The sequence below is a fragment of the Amblyomma americanum genome, chromosome 8, assembly GCF_052857255.1.
Source record: "Amblyomma americanum isolate KBUSLIRL-KWMA chromosome 8, ASM5285725v1, whole genome shotgun sequence".
Classification (NCBI taxonomy): domain Eukaryota; kingdom Metazoa; phylum Arthropoda; class Arachnida; order Ixodida; family Ixodidae; genus Amblyomma; species Amblyomma americanum.
Window position 1 is genome coordinate 9,898,758 of NC_135504.1, and position 6,601 is coordinate 9,905,358.

Below are 6,601 nucleotides of genomic sequence, written 5' to 3' on the forward strand. Positions count from 1 at the left end.
TCAACATGTCACGGCGCAGGGTGGATGCGAACACACGCTGGTCAATTCATGCGAGAGAAATTGGCAGCTCGGGCAATTTATTTGTAATGAGCGCGTACTGCCGGCCGTCCCAACGGCAGTACGAATTTGACCGCATCGTGAGCCAGGCGAGAGGGTTGGCGAGGACCAGGCCACTCCTGATCCTCAGCGACTTTAATGCCCCTCACACAACGTGGGGTTATCAGTTGCAGTCCAAGAGAGGAAAAGCACTGGCCAACGCAATGAAGGATCACGAGATGACTCTCCTGAACGAGCCGGCCGTAACCACCAGAAGAGGCAACAGTGTCGCGAGGGACGCCACGCCAGACTCGTCGTGGTTATCGGGCACGCTAGACGTCTCCTGGAGAAGCGAAGAAGTGGACCTGGGGTCTGACCACAGCGTTATCGGCTTCACGATCCGAGGCTCCCGATATCGGGCTGTACAGGGGACGGCGCGGATCACGGATTGGGACAAGGTGAGAAAGTTTACCCAAGAACAAGAAGAGGCATCCGAGGAAGAATCGGGACAGGCTGAAACGCAACAGACCTACACCGAATGGGCGAGGGACCAGAAGAAGGCCCTCCAAAAATTTACCCAAGAAATCGCAATGACGTCGCAGACACCGTACGTGGACGCCAGACTTGCCCACATGTGGGCGGCCCGGCACTCGGTAACGCGGCAGTGGAAACTTAAGAGACACAACAGAAAGCTGGCCAAGCGTATAGTAGTCTTGAATAAACAGATCGCCGAGTATGCAGCCAAACTATGTAGGGAAAATTGGCTGAAGACCTGCGACGGCCTGCAGGGCAAGCTCTCGACGGGGAAGACGTGGTGTCTCTTCAGGCATCTGATCGACCCGCTGAGTAGCAAAACTGCGACCAATCGCAACCTCACCAAAGTATTGAACACGTACAAAAGAAACGGCCGCAGGCTCCTGGAAGACGTGAAGGCGAAGTACCTAAAGACAGAGAAAGGCCAGTACCTGGTGCCCGAGAGGTACCAAAGACCCGACAACGAAAAGCTGGACCGGCTGTTTACCATGACGAAACTGTGGACAGCGATAGATGACAGTAACAAGAGACGTGCACCAAGCAGGGACGCCATAACATACAAACTACTCGGTAACATGAGCGGCACGGTGGCCCGCGGCCTTCTAGAGCACATCAACGAAACCTCGGAGAGCTCGCGGTTGCCGAAGGAATGGAGGGACGCCGAGGTCCGCTTCATTACAAAGCCCGGCAAGGCCCTCACGATAGACATCATGCGGCCCATCTCCCTCACGTCCTGCGTGGGGAAGGAGATGGAGCGCATGGTCCTCCGCCGGCTGCAGAAGCACCTCGAGGAAACGGATCAGATGCCGGAGACGATGTACGGCTTCAGGCAACATCTCAGCACCAAAGACGTGTTGATACAACTCCACGAACTGGTCGTAAAGTCCGCAACGAGGCATGCGCCGCGCGGGATACTCGCCCTCGACCTGAAGGGAGCGTTTGACAACGTGTCCCACGCGAGCGTGTTGCAGAGTCTGAACAAGACCAGGTGTGGCCGAAAGACATTCGGCTACATAAAAGATTTTCTGTCAGACCGAACGGCGACCATCAGGATAGGGGAGAAGTCGGACCCTGTCGAGCTCGGTGATAGGAGCAACCCTCAGAGATCGGTCTTGTCGCCCCTGCTCTTCAATCTGGCCTTGCCCGATCTACTCAAGCAAATCGAAGGCGTGGACCACGCGTTCTACGCCGACGATATTATGGTGTGGACGACCCGAGCCAGGTCCGATGCCTAGACGGAGGAAGCCTTGCAGCGGGCGGCAACGACCGTGCACGAGTACGCAAAGTCGTGCGGACTGAGCTGCGCTCCCCAGAAACCAAAGCTGCTCATGATCCAACCGGGAAAATCCAAGAAGGAGCTACCGCCGAACGTGACCATCACCATCGACGGAACGGTCATCAAGCCAACACAGCAGATTAGGATTCTCGGCCTACTACTTCAGAACGACGGGAAGGCACACGCCGCCGTCACAAAGATCAAGACTACAACCGAACAGATACTTAGTATGCTTCGTAGGGTATCTAACAGAAACCGAGGCCTTAAAGAGGACGATACCATGCCCCTGGTACGCGCGTTCGTCGTTTCGAGGGTTACCTAGTAGTCCGCCCCGTGTCTCCAGATGACGAAGGCAAATAGGGACATCCTAAACACTATGCTTCGTAAGGCAACGAAGCAAGCAGCTGGGCGTGCCCATATACTCGTCCACGCAAAGGCTGCTAGACATGAACGCCCACAACACGGTGGAGGATCTCATCGAAGCCCACCTCTCTAATCACAGATTACGGCTCAGTCACACGGAACACGGACGAGCCGTCCTACGCAAGATAGGATGGCAGATCGAGCCAGTACCCATCAAGGCGGCCCTTCTGGACGACTGGAAGACGACCATTCAGACCAAACCCCTTCCCCGGAACCTGACGCCGGGCAAGGACGACGAGAGGCGCACCGCGCGGGCCAAAGCCATAGCCCGGAAGCTGGAAGAGAACCCCAGGGTCCTCTACACGGGCGCCTCGCCCCGAAAACACAGTGACCGTGCAGCGGTGGTGGTTACGTCAAAAAACAGGCTGATCGTCAGCGCGTCCCTGAAGACAACAGACCCCGCAGTTGCCGAAGAAGTGGCCGTGGCTCTCGCACTCGCAGAGCCGAGCGTGGACACCGTGGTCACCGTCTCAAAGACAGCGTACTGAAGTTTCCGCAGGGGGGCAATCTCCTCCGTGGCCCGAGCCATTCTATCCAAGTGCAAGCCTCTGGGAAGAGCCATAGAGCTCGTGTGGGTCCCGGCTCACTCGCAGGTAGCAGGCAATATCATCGCCGACTACCATGCCCGAGAAATGTCAATCCGGGCCGAGCACGAGCCGGAAGAGCTACTGCACCCGGTCACCAGCTTTCGGGACATTACCCGTATGTACCGTGAAGGAAGGTGCAGACTGCCAGAACCGCACCCCAAACTCACAAGGCAACAACAGATGATCCTGCGTCGAGCGCAGGCGGGATCGCTTGCGCATCCCGTACTGATGAACCGCATGTACCCTGCGGAACACTATGTGCTCTGTCCTTTTTTCAGACGAGAAAAGGGCACCCTGCCGCAGATATTGGCAGAGTGCACAAAACTCAAGACCTCCCTCCTCCCCTTCCCGCCAACACCCCCATTCCCCAACCCCTTGAGCGATGGGAGACCTTGTTATCCAGCCCCGCCCTACCGATTTAGCTCGCACTGACGGACAGGGACCAGGAGCTGCTGGAAAAATATGGGTCCCGTAACTAGGGGGCCACCCCGTCTGGTGCCTGCGTGCAGCATCGATTTACTTCAGGCTTAATAAATATTGATTCATCATCATCATGGTCCCTTACTGTGACAGCGTATGAAATCTTAATCACTCACATCGTCAGCCGCCCGAACAACAACGCTTATAAGTCTTTCAGTCGAGGGCAATTGAAATGGAGTGATATGTACCTGTATTATTAGCTGCAATTTAAAATGTTTATTCTGAGCACCGTCTGTTCTGGCGGGCAGCTTCGAAGTGTGGCCGCGTGTTACCAGAATATTAGGGACATTTGACATCACAATTGAAAAAAAATCGATTTGAAGGTGGCTGGTTGTGAATTTTCTCTCTGTGACGCCATTCCCGTGTTTCCGCACTCTTTAGCACCCGCCGCGGTGGCTCAGTGGTTAGAGCGCTCGACTACTGATCCGGAGTTCCCGGGTTCGAACCCGACCGCGGCGGCTGCGTTTTTATGGATGAAAAACGCTAAGGCGCCCGTGTACTGTGCGATGTCAGTGCACGTTAAAGATCCCCAGGTGGTCGAAATTATTCCGGAGCCCTCCACTACGGCACCTCTTTCTTCCGTTCTTCTTTCACTCCCTCCTTTATCTCTTCCCTAAAGGCGCGATTCAGGTGTCCAACGATATATGAGACAGATACTGCGCCATTTCCTTTCCCCCAAAACCAATTATTATTATTATATTACTTTTTAGCACGAAGAACTTTCTTTGCTGTTTCGAATGACAGATGGAGCATCTACGTTGCCCCGCCGCGGTGGCTCAGTGGTTAGAGCGCTCGACTACTGATCCGGAGTTCCCGGGTTCGAACCCGTCCGCAGCGGTTGCGTTTTTGTGGAGGAAAAACGCTAAGGCGCCCGTGTGCTGTGCGATGTCAGTGCACGTTAAAGATCCCCAGGTGGTCGAAATTATTCCAGAGCCCTCCACTACGGCACCTATTCTTCCTTTCTTCTTTCACTCCCTCCTTTATCCCTTCCCTTACGGCGCGGTTCAGGTGTCCGAAGATATATGAGACAGATACTGCGCCATTTCTTTTCCCCAAAAACCAATTATTATTATTATTATTAAGGCACCGTGCCAGCTCGAAAAAATACAAGCGTATCTGCAGGCCTGCAGTCTCACCCTTCATTTCGTCATGACAGCGCGAAGTTCTGCTTGCCTCGTATATATAAAAAAATTCGAGTACAATTTTCGCTAAGGTCAGCAAGGTTTTCTGGGCTTGCAGCTGAGCGCATGCGTTTTTGGGTTCTCAAAGGGTCTTGTCAAACACAATCTCGGCCGGTCTACTCGGGCCCTGTTACACTGAATGGACCATGAATGTAGCTGCTGGAGGAGAGGGCATACCACCGCGGCCGTGGAAGTAGTAGTAGTGGTCTATTAAGATAACAAAAATAAACGAGGGGTAAGATTTTTACTAGCCCCGGCATCTGCCATCGATACTGAAGCACCTGAGCTGGGGCAGCGGAAATAAAGGATAGCAGGCAGAAGGGAGAAATGAAATGAAAGAGGTGAGGGGACGGGAAGAGAGGCTATGGGAGAGGTAATGGACACAAACTATTAACACAATAAAAAATTTGTCCAGGTGTCGTGTAAAAGGTGAAAGAGACATTTAAAAAAATTGATATAATAATAATAATTGGTTTTTTTGGGGAAAGGAAATGGCGCAGTATCTGTCTCATATATCGTTGGTGCTGGTAGTGGTTTTATTAAAAATAATAGTAAAAAGGAAGGAGAAGATTTTTGCTAGCCCCGGCATCTGCCATCGATACTAAAGCACCTGAGCTGGGGCAGCGGAAATAAAGGATAGCAGGCAGAATGGAGAAATGAAATGAAAGAGGTGAGGGGACAGGAATAGAGGACAGGGGGAGAAGTAGTATGTACAAACTATTTACACAATAAGAAATGTGTCCAGGTTGTGCGCGTGATTAGTTCATTTTAGAGGAATTAAATCACACATGCGCACAGCACTGTGTAGGTTACAACTGGAGTGGGGCGTCCAGTTATTAATCGTTCAAGGTAGAACTCTCGGAGCGTTCGGTCACTGCGTGTAACTACCTGACGGAGAACAGACGGGACGTCAAACCCGTGTTTTCGAGGAATGCACAGAGGCTCACCAAAGTTCGCTCACGAGTGCGCGCACTGCCCTGCGGCCGCATTAGCGTCTTGATGGAGTCTGGTAGTATGCCCTGCGCCCTATAGGCCGCGAGCATATCGCGACGAGCATCGGCGAACGCGGAGCAGCGAAGGAGCAGATGTTCTAGTGTTTCCACTGCACCGCATCCGTCACACACATCACTCGTCGCGATTCCGTGACGCATTCGTCATTCCCCGGGCCACACGCAGCCAATGCGCGCGCGGAGGATCACTGCACGTTGTGACCGTGTAAGTGCGCGACAGCCGGTGACACTGTCGATGCGCTCACCTCCCGCGATGCGTGGGTCGGGGTGGTGCTTTCGGAGATGGTCGTGAATGGCCGCACGCACGTCCTCCAGCGCAAGGGGCAGATCGCTGGCAGGTAGTTGGTGTGCAGCGGTCGCGAGGTCGTCAGCTTCTTCGTTGCCGGCGATGCCGCAGTGACCGGGCACCCACTGTGCACGCACGGCACAACCTCTCTGCGCGAGGCGCTCGATGCGCGAGCGAATTTCCCGCACTAGTGGGGTACCGCGGCCATTAGATTGCAGGCGGCTGAGGGCGGCGCGGGAGTCGCACAGCAGAGCACTCCTGGGCGGCGGAGAGCCGAGGGTGAGCAGCAGGTCCAGCCCGAGCCGGATCCCCATCAACTCCGCCGTGGTGGAGGAGCCCAGGAAGGCTGCGTGTTGCTGGCTGTGCAGTCGCAGGGCGGGGATGGTGAGCCGCCGCAGCAAGTGAGCAGCTGTCGCGGGCCACTGAGCCGTCGGTGTACACGAGGAGATGGTCCTTGAGCTCCTCGTGTATGACGGCTCTGGCCAGCTGCTGCACAGCGCAGAGGGGTGTGCTCCGCTTTCCCGCGATGCCGACGATCTCTCGCTGTACCTCCGAGGCAGCAGGCCAGGGCGCGCAGGAGCCGTAGGGGGGTGGGCCTTGGGTCAATTGCTCATACTCAAGCAGCGCCGCGCCCATTCGTGAGCGCGGGTGCGAGCGCATACGCTGCAGCAGCGAGCCGCCGTCCGGTGCTCGGTGAAGCCGGTCGATGTGATTCAGTGCCCTGCGCGCTGCTTGGAGCTCAAGGGGCCACGCTCCTGCCTCGGCCAGCGTTGCGGCGCAATGCGAGT